The following is a 14,172-nucleotide window of genomic DNA, read 5'->3' as shown; positions in this document are numbered from 1 at the left end:
TCTACCTAGAAACTAGTCTAGATCCTGAATTCTTCTAGTTTCCTCCAGTATATGGCCACAACTCTCCAAACTAACATCTCCTATTTTCCTCCCAACCTTCACTCACAAAGAATCAAAACTCTCATTTTCCTGAGGTCCTATATGTGATGATTGGACGACCTGAGATAAACCAGAAAATCACCACAACGGATCAGAGATAAATGAACTTCATGGCTGCTTGTGTAGGCCACTCAGAAAATTCACTTGGAACACCCGGTGCAATGAGAGACCTTCAAACTACAAACAAGGAAATTTGTCAGATTACAACTTCCATCCTTACTCTACCACATGATGAAGCTTCTTCTTAAATCTAGAAATCGTGGGGCGCCTGGGTGGGTCAGTCTCTTAAGTATCACACTCTTGGTTTTGACTGAGGTCATGACCTCATGGTTCTGGAATCAAGCCCCGTGTGTGCCCTGTGCTCAGCGTGGAGTCGGCTTGAGGATTTGTTTCCCTCTCCTTCTTCCCCACCCCCCTATTCAGGCACATGCACATGTGTGCTCTCTCTCTCCCTCTAAAAATAAAGAAATCTTTTTGAAAAATCTAGACCTCTTCTCAACTGGCTATCCTCTGAACTCAGAAATCAAGTTTCCAACTATTAATATTCATTTCTCTTTAACCTCTATAAAAAGTACTCGTCAGTAAATGCCTCATTGCTCATATCATTTGGTGGCCTAACTTAGAACTACCCTCACCTCCATCACCATATCCTGAGCTGAGACAGAGCTATTTAAATGAATGGACCTGTTCTCAAGACTAAGAGAGTAAATCACTGAGAAACAGAATAATCTGCCAACTCAGATTCTGGACCATGGATCTTTTGGGGGAATCTTCGAAGAGGAAGAATGAAAGGATGTATAATACGCCACTTTGACATAAGTTCTATTTTGAGCAAGAGGCACTTAAACAGCAGATGCATAGAAGGGCATTCTAATCTCCCTGTTCTTCCTGAAAACAGGCAATGAACACTCCCTTGTGAATGATGCCCTCCCTGTATCAGGGGGAAAAGAACATTCTTCAATGGGGAATGAAAGCCAAGAGAATCCTGTATAAATAGACCATGTTAAAATAATACTTATCTTCCTGTAGCTTCCCCATATAGCTCATTTACTTTTCGACAATTGCCTTTTTGTCCAACCTAATGTAAAAGCTGGTAGGTTTACCATTTCTTTGGATCTTTCTTTTGTTGTGAGAGCTCCCATGTCATATAAAACTGAAAGGTAGGGCGCCTGGGTGGCTCAGTGGGTTGGGCCGCTGCCTTCGGCTCAGGTCATGATCCCAGGGTCCTGGGATCGAGTCCCACATCGGGCTCTCTGCTCAGCAGGGAGCCTGCTTCCCTCTCTCTCTCTGCCTGCCTCTCCGACTACTTGTGATTTCTCTCTGTCAAATAAATAAATAAAATCTTTAAAAAAAAAACAAAAAACTGAAAGGTTTGTATACTTTTCTCCTATTAATCTGTTTTATAGCAGTTTGATTCTCAGGCCTGGCTCAAAAACCCTAAGAAAGTAGAGGTAATATTTTGCCTCCCCTACATTCTCACTATCTCCCCTATTGATTAAAAGGGTCCTGGCTCACAAGTGTTGGGAAGAAGAGAAACAGTATTTGTAATATTTCTTTAAATATCATCTTGTCTGTTTTCTAAGCATCATTGTGGGGGAAAAAAAAGAAAAGAAACCATCTTGCTGGCCAGTTTCTTTCCTCTCATCTGATTAGGTGGTCATTTTGCCCTTTTTTTGGTCAGTGGCATTGTCAATGTTTAGACCTTATTTTGGGGCAGTAGTAAATCAATAGAACTCTGAGACCTGAAGACTACTCTTTACTTTTTCTACCCCCTCTCTCTTTTAACCTTTTTCTTTCATTTTTGGAGATTTACTTCCCTTTGTACGTACACCAGAGCAGAGCTGCTACAGCTGCCTAGAAATGGGGATCACTAGATCATCATCTGTGTTCAAACATCACTGTGTGTCCAAGGGGAAAGCTATAGACTCTGACTCACCTATTTCCTGCTTTGTGGGTGGTGTTTTTTGAGAACTCTGCATAAAGTCTCTAAGATCAGTACTTGTACATCTTTGAGCTTCTAGGGAGGGGCCTATTCCCAGAAATACTTGCAAACAAAAGCTCCAAGCTGGGAAGAACCTCATGCAGCAAACCACACCTATGTGTAAAAATTTGTCAATAAATACAAAGGTGTGCCTCTTAAGAAAATAAGACTTACATTTGACATAGTCTCTAATCTCTTATTCTCCAGAGCAGAGTGCACAGATTAGTTTCTCTATGAACAAAACCACTTTGTTAGAGCAGACAATTGCAGGGGTGTATGTGTATGTGTGTGTGTGTGTGTGTGTCTCTCATGAATTAGGCAATGGTGGGCTTGAGAATAAGAAACCATAGTGATTAAGAGTCCTGAAACCAGAACTGAACTTCTAGGTGTAGAATCCTAGTGTCACCACTTATTAAGTGACCTTGGGTAAATGATTGCCCCTCTGTGCCTCAGTTTCCCAGGGGTAAAGTGGAAATGACAATAATAGCATCTGTCTCATTGGGGGTGTTATGAAGCTGAATGCGTTAATACTTTAAAGCACTTAGCACAGTTTCTGACACATGGTAAGCCTTATCTAAATGCTTACCTTTAAAATTGTTAAAACTTGGGACACCTGGGTGGCTCAGTCCATTAAGCGCCTGTTGGTTTTGGCTGAGGTTATGACCTCAGGGTAGTGAGATCGAGTCCTGCATTGGACTATGTGCTCAGTGTGGGGTCTGCTGGAGATTTTCCCCCTCCCTCTCCCTTCCCCTCTAATCCTCCCCACCCCCACTTGCACACAAGTTCTCTCTCTTTCTAAAATGATTAAGTACAATCTTTAAAATTGTTAAGCCTTTTTTTTTTTTTACTGTTTTCAATTTATTTGTTAATTAAAAAGTGTATAGTACAAGCCCTTTATCCCAGTCCAAGTACTCAGTAAAAGATTACATTAAACCCTGGATGGCACAGACATGATTTCTTTGGCATGATTTAAACATTGAAAAACAGTAGTTCATGTTTAGTACATCACATGACCACTTTTGCTTTAACGAAGTAATCATCAGACATGGTAACAAATACATATGCTTTTTTATTTAGAAATATTATGTTAAGACTAACTCTACTATTGCAACAACAAAAATTTATGTGTAAACTCTTCGTTTCTCCTTCACGTTGCTGTTTTGGGTCTTAAGCTGATGAGCCGGTCAAATTTTAGCAGGTTTATTTAGAGTGAGAGGCTTTAATTCAGAGTGATACACTTCCAAGGTTCCTTGAAAAATAAAAGAATTCAGTCATTCTACAAACACTATCACATCACATACCACAGTGACACTAAAAGTAACCATGGAATAACTGAACCTAATAGTTACCTTAGAAAATCTCTGCAAGTTTATTTAAAATGTGACTTGCTGGTCAAGGGATAGTGCTTGGATGGATACATGACAAAATCTTTTACTATACACAGTTCCAATATTAACATTTTCCATAGGGAAAGCAAGAAAACATTATTTTGCTTAAGGGACATTACATGACTCTAAAATAAAATAAACTTAATGTTATTTGTGGAATATTTAAGAGCCAAAAGTGATTAAAATATGAACCTCTATCTTTCCTTTTTCTGGATTATTTAAAAATGAATGAAGCCACCGTTCCAGTGAATGTTTGTAAGCCAAGTAATGAGTAAGATTGTACTCAATATAAAGGCCACATGTAGAAACTTCAAGATTAAATAGAGTAGGGATGCCTGGGTGGCTCTGTTGGTTAAGCAGCTGCTCAGGTCATGGTCCCGGCGTCCTGGGATCAAATCCCACATCAGGCTCCTTGCTCCGCAAGGAGCCTGCTTCTCCCTCTGACTCTGCCTGTGCTCGCTCGCTCTCTCTGACAAATAAATAAATAAAATCTTTAAAAAAAAAAAAAAAGATTAAATAGCGTAATGTAAATTGCTAGTTAGGTTAACAGGAATACTTTATAAGTATAAGCAGGGTATGTGGCCCTTCTCAGGAATGCAGAGAAATTTTACAAGAAAAAACAACAACAACAACAAAACCTTAAGTATTTCTCTAAGAACTTTTGTTGCTAATTAAATAGACGGTCCATATAGAAAAGTGTAATATACTAGATGTACTGTCAAGTTAAATGTATGGGACAGAAATGAAGAACCAGGAATAAGAATCTAGATTTGTAGGTCTCTAGCTAACTAACACTGGACATTCTATTTCCACATCAAGGCCAACTGGCTTCAACCAAAGCCAATTCTCAATTATTTGTGAGCCACAGATTGAGTGAATGCATCAGCATCTCTGCCAGAGGTTGGCTTTCCAGCAGCTTAGAGAACAGACTGCTAGGATGTATGTGCAAGCCTTCAAAGTCCAGGGGCCAAGGGCAGAAAAAGGAATGTTTATAGAGATTTAACTCCATTCTATGCCACCCCTGCCCTTTCTACAATGAATACTTTAACAGCTGTAAAGCTGGGAATGCTTCCAGTAGGCCACAGCAAGAGGAAGATTGAAATCTATGGTGCTCACTTATGCAAGATTTGACTTAACCTGTTATGATGCCCCTCAATTAGCACAAGTAATTAAGAGTAGATGAAACTATGTCAAGAAGTTGAGCTCAAAGCTAAGATCCACAGAAGGAATGCAAGCAGTCAATATTGGATTATACAATGAAATGAAGCCCTTAAAAAGTTTATGGCCTAGGGGCGCCCAGGTGGCTTAGTGGGTTAAAGCCTCTGTTTTCGGCTCAGGTCATGATCCCAGGGTCCTGGAATCGAGTCCCGCATCCTGCTTTCCTTCCTCTCTCTCTGCCTGCCTCTCTGCCTACTTGTGATCTCTGTCAAATAAATTAAAAAAAAAAAAAAAGTTTATGGCCTAAAATGTAATCATAATAAAGGGGGGAAAAATACCCTAGGAGCGTCACACAATTGTATCAGAGACTCTATTAAACAGTACAATAATATAGAAGTTTATTAATTCATACAAGTAATTTCTCAGATCGATACAGTCCTTACATCGATAGCAAAATATCTTCTAACCCCCATAAGCCATCTGTAATCACTTGCTAAGAAAAAAATTCCATAACCACATAGGTCATGCAGACTTGTTTTTGTGCCATTTGTATTCTTTTTTTTCTTTCAAACTGAGCAAAACAATGCAAGCTTTTACTTTTCATACATTTCAAAATTCTACTTATAATAATAATGTTCCTCCCCACCCCAATCCATCTTATCACTAAAAAAGAATGAAATAAGGGATGAGAAAAAGATCTTTGATTGATTTTTCATTTTCCTCTTTTTCCCTTGGAGTAAACCATCAAGTATTTCTGAAGTCAGATGGCAAACAAAAGACTCAATTTTTTCTTCACAGAAAAAAATAGGCTAAATAAGTAAACAACATTCAAATGTCGGTAACCAAATAGGCCCCCAATACAGCTTTAAGAGAGTTCCATTAACAGGGAAGTGTTAGAACCGGAAAGGTTCCTGAGAGGCACCCATTTAACAAATAAATTATAGCTTTAATTATTACTGTATAGAATAGACCTGGCAAAGGCAGAAAGCGTTAATCTTTTTCCTCCTTTCATGAGTCTTATAAGGCTATAATGGACTGTAAATCACCCACCATATTAAATAATGCTTATTTAAAGTTCTCATAATATTAGATAGACATTTTTGTAGGAATGAAAAACTTAGTAAACAACAATTTCATTTCTTCTCCCCTCTTTTTCTAGCCACATAAGCCAGTTGCAGTGGAGGGCACAGATCTGGAAAATATTCCAAAGGCTGCCACAGTCCCAAGAACTAGAAAAAACTGCCACCCACAAATAAACTATTAAGGTAAATGTAAATACAGTGTGGTTCTAATTCTTTTTCATACAATCTTGGAGAACACCAGGTAACTTTATAAATACCTTACGGGGGAAAAAGGCCATTTTAAAAACCTATCAAAACTTTAAAAAATACTTAAAGGCAGGATCTCAAATTACCTTCCATCAGGCCAGAAATCATCACAAAAAAATTCTGATCACAGTTACAAATAGAATGAGTGGAATGTTTAAGCTTAGGACAACCAAAAAAGCCCATGTAACTTTTTCAATATAATCATTTACTCAAATATACTGTAAAAAGGAATGATGATAACACAGGAAGCAAAAATAAGCTCGCGAGTGAAATTTCCAGAAGCTCATGAAAACAATACCATCCCAGATTGCAGATTCAAAAGGAGAAACAGTCTAATGGGGTTAAGAGTGCTCTGGTCGTGCAAGGTGTTAACTATTTTCACTTCCCATATCACAAAGTTAGTCCACAGGAGGGGCTGGTGGATCTTGTCCATTATGAGGACTGGTTGGCTTGCCAGTTAGGTTGGATCCTCTTAGGTGAGTAGGTCTCAGTAGGAACCCGAGATCACTGCAATAATCATCCAGGCCATGAAGATCAAGATGATACTGATACCATTATCACCAGAGAGGCCTGGTAATTCCTGAAGACATTCTGTGTCTGTGCAGTAGGACTGGGACTGTCTCAACAGATTGATCAGCCTTCTCACTGCATGTTCATGAGAGGAAACACATTCCCAGGGATCGAATCCTCCTTCTGCCATGATTGCCCAGCTTGATTTAACTGGACTGTTTGAAGCCGTCCAGACAACAGACCAGGCGGAGAGGATGGGGGCCGGGAGCAAGGCTCGGAAGAAAGACCGTCTGGCGCTTCTGGCGCTTCGGGCGCACGGCCGCAGTGGCTCCTGGCCGCTGGCTTCCTCCCATCCTCGGTTTTGATTCCACTGACCCGGTCGCTCTAAGCCACGAGACCCGGATCTGCCACTGGCTCCCGCGGACGGAGGCACAACAGATGCAGCGACTCAAGACCCCAGCGGCCCGCCGGCCAAAACTGCTCAGTCTCTTAAAAAAAAAAAAAGGCGGGGGGGATGGGGGGGAATAAAGTGTCAAAGACCTCCTAGAACCAATAATGATGCCTATCTTCTAGTCCAACATTTTGAAGATGCTATTTGCAAACCTCGTTAACAAGGTGGGTGTTAGGGACGCCTGGGTGGCTCAGTTGGTTGGACGACTGCCTTCGGCTCAGGTCATGATCCTGGAGTCCCGGGATCGAGTCCCGCATCGGACTCCCAGCTCCATGGGGAGTCTGCTTCTCTCTCTGACCTTCTCCTCGTTCATGCTCTCTCTCACGGTCTCTCTCTCAAGTAAATAAATAAAATCTTTAAAAAAAAATTAAAAAAAAAAAAAAAACAAGGTGGGTGTTACTGTCTCCATTTTACAGGTAAGGAAAAGATTAAGGGCAGTGGAGCTGGGAATTCTAACCCAGTGTGTCTAACTCCAAATCATTTGCCCTTCTATGGTGCAGCATTGTTCTTTACAACTTCTTACCCATTCCCTACATGTTTATATCCTATCTGGTCTCCTGAGTCACTTTGCCCATACTCTGTCCTTTCACAAATAGGTAAATTGAGACTAAGAAGTTAAGTGCCTTCGCAAGACTGTAATTATTTAATGGCTGTAAAATAGCCATCAAATGCCAACCAAACGCCAACCAAACATTTGCTGATGAGAGTGATGTACATTGCTTATGGCGGTGCCTTTTCACATGGTAAGCAGTCGACCTTAGCTATTTTTACCATTGTCCATCTATTCATTCATTCCTTTAACAAGTATTTATTAGGCATTTCTTACAAATCAAGCACCTTGGAGTGAAAAAAATGAACAAGATCAGATCCTTTTTGAAGTTCACACTAGCTGTCCCATCTGGGAGCCACTAGATATATATGGCTATGGAGCATTTCAAATGTGGCCAGTCTGGATTGCAATATGCTGTTAAGTTAAAAAAACATACAGGATTTTGAAGATTTAGTACCAAAAAATAAGCTAAAACATCTCAATAAATTTTATATCAGTTACATGTTGAAATGAAAGTATCTGGGATATACTGGGTATAATAAAAATATGCAAAGTGTCTTCTCTGGTCATTTTTTTTGTTCACACTTTACGTTTTAAAGATTTTATTCATTTATTTGTCAGAGAGTGTGCACAAGCAGGGGGACCGGCAGGCAGAGAGCAAAGCAGGCTCCCTGCTGAGCAAGGAGCCCAACACAGGATTCCATCCCAGGACCCTGGGATCATGACCTAAGCCAAAGGCAGACACTTAACCAACTGAGCTGCCCAGGCATCACTATTTTTACGCTTTTTAATGTGGCTACTAGAAAAGTTAAAATTACATGTGGTTTGTGTTAGGTTTTAACTGAACAGCGTTGGTCAAGATGACAAAAAAGATAAACACGATAAAATATAAATGCTATGAGAAGAGTCAACAAAATATTCTATGAGAGCACAGAGGAGAACCTGGCTTAGGGATTCAAAGGCAGCTTTACAGAGGAGGTAACATTTGGCTTGAATTCCAAAGGGTGAGTAAGGATTACTGCCAGATGAGTGTTTTCCAGGAAGAAGATGAGCATGCAGAATGTCGCATAAACAGGTCAGAGTAACCAACAAGTTGAAATATGATAAACAGCTTGACTTTTCTCAAGTGTGGGATTGAGGGTAGGAGTGCTTGATGAGAAGTAGTAGGAGATGCAGTCGGAAGATAGATTAAAGAAAGATTATGAAAAGCCTTGCATGCCATACACTACTGAAATTTCTTAAAAATATTTTACTTATTTGACACACACACAGAACACACAGGCAGGAGGAGTGGCAGGCAGAAGGAAGGTAGAAGCAGGTTCCCTGAAGAGCAGGGAGCCTGATGCAGGGCTTGATCCCAGGACCCTGTTGCCCCCACTATTGAAATTTTTGATGAAGACGACTGATAGGATTTTATTTGAGCGTAGAAAGAGAACTCTCATGGCCACATGGAAGTTGGCCCAAAGTAGGAAAACCACTTGAAATAGGGAACATAGGAAATGAAAAATAGATTTTGGTGGTGATAATCTGAGCAATGGTAGTAGGAATTTCAAGTAGAGCAGGGTCGCAAAAGGTGGACAGGGCCATCTCAGAACTGATGAGACCTAATACGTCAGGGAAGCAAAGAAAATAGGGATCATGAGAGGCACCCAGTTGTGTTTGTTCATGGCTATAGAATGGCATTTCCTTCTGCTCATTCAACAAATAATTGAAATGCTACTTATGTGCCAAATAATAGGTAGTAGAGCTTAATGGGTTCCTGGTGACAATGTCTGAACTTTTGTGTGTGTTATGCCCCAATAATGGGTCCGTGATTAAAGGAGAGAGACTGATACAAAGCAAAGGTCAAACAAAGCTTTATTTCGCCCCAAGCATCAAGAATCTAACCAAACGTTCGGGGCTGCACCTCTTACAAGAGAGCGACCCGTCTCTGTTTCACAGACTAGGTTTTAAGAGCAAAGGCCATGCGGTCAGGCCTGGCCACGCACAGGTGGCCAATGAGATTGTTAACACACACAGGAAACTCCACAGTGATGCTAGGTGACCAATTGAGTTACAATTCACCCTAGTAGACATCTGAACCAGCCTATTACACCTTGATCGGGATTGGCACCAAAAAGGCTCCCAAAGGGCGGGGCCCATACTCCTTGGTTACCAGGGAGACAGTATGCATCCCCCCCCCCCCCCCCCGCCACCCCACTGATGTCTCCACTTGTCCTGACCTACCTTTGTATCTGGGCTTTGTTACCTGAAGCTGGTTTCCAGGACTTGTCTCCAAGTAAATCCTCTGGGGGAAGGGGAACAAGAACAGTTTCTAAATAGGTCCTTACATTCCCCCCTTTTCTTTGGAGACTAGTCAAATCAAAACTTTTTAGCTAGTTCTATACCCTCCTTTTAAGAGCTGCTTGACTGTTTTAATGACTCCAGTGTGATTTACCCAAAAGCAGTATTTCTCTACTAAGGTTATGCAGAGCCCCCCTCCTCCTTTTATCAGAAACAGTAGGTTAAGCCCCCCTTTTTTATTCATAATTGCTTATACCTCCCGCCTATATCTTAACAACAGGGCCAACAATGAATTTAATGAACTCATTGGTTTTTCTGAGTCTTAGTTTTAGTCCATGATTGGCAGGGTCCATTGGCAGCGGCATCCACCTCTGGGCAGTGTTCTCGTTTGACGTGACCCACATGAATCCAGGTCCTGACGTCATCTACTTTTATTGCATGGGGGTGTGGTCAGGATGACAGTAAACGGTCCCTTCCAGCGGTCCCTTCCAGCGAGGCTCCAAGCCTCCCGCTTGGCAGCAGCGCATCCAAACTAAGTCCCTGCGTTGGTGAGGATGTGGCTCCACCTCCGATTCTGTCCCAGTGTGGGCAGTCCAGATCCCTGTATGGGCTCTTTTGAGACAGAGTGTAATGCCTGCAAGTGACTGGAGTACAGACTGAGCAGTCATTTCTGCTATAGCAACCTCTTTCTCTTTTCCCTCTTCCCATTCTAGTTCTTTCCGCATTTACCGCCTGACATTGAACACATCTATCAACCATGATCTTGAGCCATATGCCCTAATTTAGAAACCTATAACTGCTTGCCCATAAACTCTTTAAACTTGCGTGTCCCCAAATGCATGCCCTGATGTATTTGGCTTACTAATTTTCTTTTTTTTTTAAAATATTTTATTTATTTATTTGACAGAGACAGATCACAAGCAGGCAGAGAGGCAGGCAGAGAGAGAGAGGAGGAAGCAGGCTCCCCGCAGAGCAGAGAGCCCGATGCGGGACTCGATCCAAGGACCCTGAGATCATGACCTGAGCCGAAGGCAGAGGCTTTAACCCACCGAGCCACCCAGGTGCCCCACTAATTTTCTTCTAGTCTTAGTCCCATCTACTTTATAGTCTAATTTAGTCCATCTACCATAGTGAGTCCTCCCTTAGTCAGTTCATAGAGGTCGCGCCATCTCCACCAACCACGGTATCCACAGCCCAACGTCCCAAGAAACTCCCTCATGGAGACCAAAGCCTAAGTAAGTGGTGTGGCTCTTACAAAGCTGTGTTTTCATTGCTGACACCCAATACCTTTTACCTGCAGAATCTGTAAGAGAGCTCTCATCCCCTGCAAGCAAGACCCATAGTCCTCAGCAGCTATTTCTACTATTCCCACTAACTCAAGTCAGATTCTTCTTTTCAAATTCCTCAATTTTCTGAAGTTTCTCCCTTATAGCTGGGGCTGACTAACTGGCAAAGGCAAGATCGCCTACACGAATATCATCCAACTTCTCTGAAGTTTACCTTAAGTTGTCTAGCTCGGGTAAGCAAACATTTATTAACAATCTAATCTAGAACTTAACACCCATAAAGCCATGTTATTAAAATATAATTTTTCTTTCTAAAATAACCATTTCCAGAGATAGCCAAATCAGGACTAACTCGTTTGAAAAACAAGTCCAGTTTTAACAAACTTGGCCTAATTGTTTACATAAGCTCAGCAAGAACAAGTAATCACATAGATCTTTCAGAATCTGCTTTGCTGGAACTTTTTATGAAGAATCTCTAGGTTGAACTTTTAGTAGCCTCTCCGGGCCAGAAGCCAAGCCATGACGTACTTGCCATCAGACATGCCTGCAATACCTGTCAACTTGAGCAAACACCTGAGGTACCCAAGGTATCTTGAGGGCCCTGCTCCTACCAGGGAGTGACATTTACTCACCTGGTGAGGCTGCTGGGAACTCTCTAAGGAAGGTATCAGGCCAACAGTTCCAAAGGGCTTTACAGCTCCAGGTTTTACAAAGTTAACCTTAGTTCCTTTAAGCTGGCCATATCTGAGTCTTTTCAAATATGACGTTCCAGTCAAAGCCTTGGTAAAATAACCAATGTCCAAAGCTGTCCTGTTACTAGAACAGATTCTTACTGAACTTATGCAAATGACTGACTGCCAAGGAGGAACTTATTGAGCCCTTTTGTTTTCAGAGGGTTCAGATAGAGAAAAGTTGAATGCCTTGATTCATTTACAAATGAACACGTTTACATCTCTTTAAGTTACAGGTAACTTAAGAAAAAGTTTTCCTGGGCGCCTGGGTGGCTCAGTGGGTTAAGCCGCTGCCTTCGGCTCAGGTCCAGGTCGTGATCTCAGGGTCCTGGGATCGAGTCCCGCATCAGGCTCCCTGCTGGGAGCCTGCTTCCTCCTCTCTCTCTTTCTGCTTGCCTCTCTGCCTACTTGTGATCTCTGTCAAATAAATAAATAAAATCTTTAAAAAAAAAAAAAAAGAAAAAGTTTTCCTGGTCTAGAGGAGCAAACATTACAGAACTAGTAAGGTTTCTAAAACATGAAGAGACACAACATTACCACCTTTCAGTTTATCTAGTTCATGTTACTAATTCTGGTTTAGTCTGAATGTAGCCCTTACTTCAGTAAATCTTTAACCCTTTCGGTTCCCAGGATTTTAACATATCAAAGACCTGTGTTTGTCCCGAGAGTCTTCAAGTATGAATTTCCTTTAAGGCGGAACTCATCTTACAAGAGAACTAAAACAATTACAAATTAAAAAACTCAGAACAGATATAGTTAAATATCAAGTGATGACCCTTATCAAAACATTAAAATTTTAGGAAATGTATAGAACCTTTAGAATAATTACAGCATTTACCCAAAAGCAACCCAAGGTTTAACAATAACTTAGCATATCAAGGAAGCCTTCTGAGCCAAAGAGATCTCATTTACAACTCTGGGCAGGCAAAGGGAAAACCATTTACGTTTCAATTAACTGAAGAAAACTTTGCCTTTTTAAGCAGAGAGAAAACCAGCTTTTCTATGCCAGTGTCTTTCCTTTTTTTTTTTTTTTTTAAGTGCGCATCCTTAAGATATGAGTTTTCTGGGTTTCTCTTCCATTATGAATGTTGCTGCAGACAAAGGGAGGGGGATTTTTCAGATGCTGTCCTGCTCGCATCCCTCTCGGGAACTTAGGAGCGTCTTAGCTAAGGTCTGTCTGTGGAAACCCCGGACCAGGCTACTCCGTGGAGTAGATGACCGTTATGCCGTATGACGCCCCGCGAGACTCAGGGTGCAGCCCACTCAGACTCCGTAGCCGAAGTGGTGGAGCCACACACATTTACACAGTCAGGCACTCTTTAGATTGAAACAGGTTGGATACCTCCCCCCACCAGGTCTCCCCATCCATTCTGTAGGAATGGATCTAGGTCAAACGGTGGCCCCAGGCCTGTTTTCCTTTCTTACTCAAATAGGTTCAGGCATCTGGTATTTTTCTCTCTTTTTTACCTATTTCCTACTTTTCTACAGTTGTTTCCCTTATCAGTCTTAATTACACTTAGCAGAATTTTGTACTCTTAGAAATACCTTAACCTCTACTGAAGATTAAATATAAACCAATTGTTAACTGTTACAACAGAATTCTTTAAATGGCAAATTTATCAATTAGTTAAAGAACAAAACATGCTTACCAACAGATTTCAAAAGCACAAACCTAGTTCCAGCAACCGGCGCTCTAGCATTTTATAACATTTGGTTGAAGTTTCAGGTTAGCAAAGACTTTGAAAGCTACTTTAATAATTACCCATTGAAACTCTGAGACAGACAACCATCAGTTTAGTCATCTTTTTGCTATAAGATTTCAACACAGATTTTAACACAGATTTTTTGACCTTAAGTAAAAACTCTGAAGTTTCACATTTACTACTGTTAACTCAAAAGACATGTTTATCCTAATTAACTCAACAAACTTAACTTAGTTCAAATCCCGATTTACATTCCACCTGGGCCCACTCCACTTCGATCGTTTACCTGAGACCCGGGTGGGAAGATCCGGAGTGGGGGTGTTAGGTCCAGGGGCGCTCTTGTTTCCCCGACAGTGAAGAACAGAACAAAGTACCACCAGAAGGCAGAGAAAGGGTTCACAGACTAGGGCTTATCAGCTCCGAGAGGAGCACACAAAATGCTTTCCCGCCAGCAAGGGGGAGGGGCTAGGCAGTCTCCGTCGGGCCAGAGAGGGCAAGGAATGTCCCTGAAACAAAGTTGTTTCAGCAGCTGCTTGGGAACATTCTTTAAAGTCTCTGTCTCGAGTTAGACTAACCCCAGTTGGCTCCAGTTATAGCCATTTGAAAGAGTTCCCTTACTCTGTTTGCCCCATTCCTTCTAACACAACAAACAGCACAGCAGACAACAAAAAGACAAGACAAAGAGAACCGCAGGCCCAGCAGAT

The 14,172-nt window shown here is 41.4% G+C and overlaps 1 protein-coding gene and 1 pseudogene across 2 annotated transcripts in view; both read right to left on the bottom strand.

Moving 5' to 3' along the window:
- The window catches only part of FAR1 (fatty acyl-CoA reductase 1), a 91,952-nt gene extending 78,069 nt beyond the window's left edge, over positions 1-13,883 (bottom strand). Inside the window, exon 1 of one of the 2 annotated variants that reach the window (XM_059136752.1) lies at positions 13,755-13,883. The gene's annotated coding sequence lies outside the window, so the exon portion shown is untranslated. The remainder of the gene's footprint in view (positions 1-13,754) is intronic. The other variant, XM_059136729.1, reaches the window with a different exon arrangement.
- LOC131809563 (small integral membrane protein 14-like) lies at positions 5,000-13,870 on the bottom strand (annotated as a pseudogene).
- Positions 13,884-14,172: the final 289 nt, after the last annotated feature.

This window comes from Mustela lutreola, chromosome 1 (genome assembly GCF_030435805.1).
Source record: "Mustela lutreola isolate mMusLut2 chromosome 1, mMusLut2.pri, whole genome shotgun sequence".
Lineage (NCBI taxonomy): Eukaryota > Metazoa > Chordata > Mammalia > Carnivora > Mustelidae > Mustela > Mustela lutreola.
Note: the sequence above shows the minus strand (reverse complement) of the source record. Positions and strands in the feature narration are given on the sequence as shown.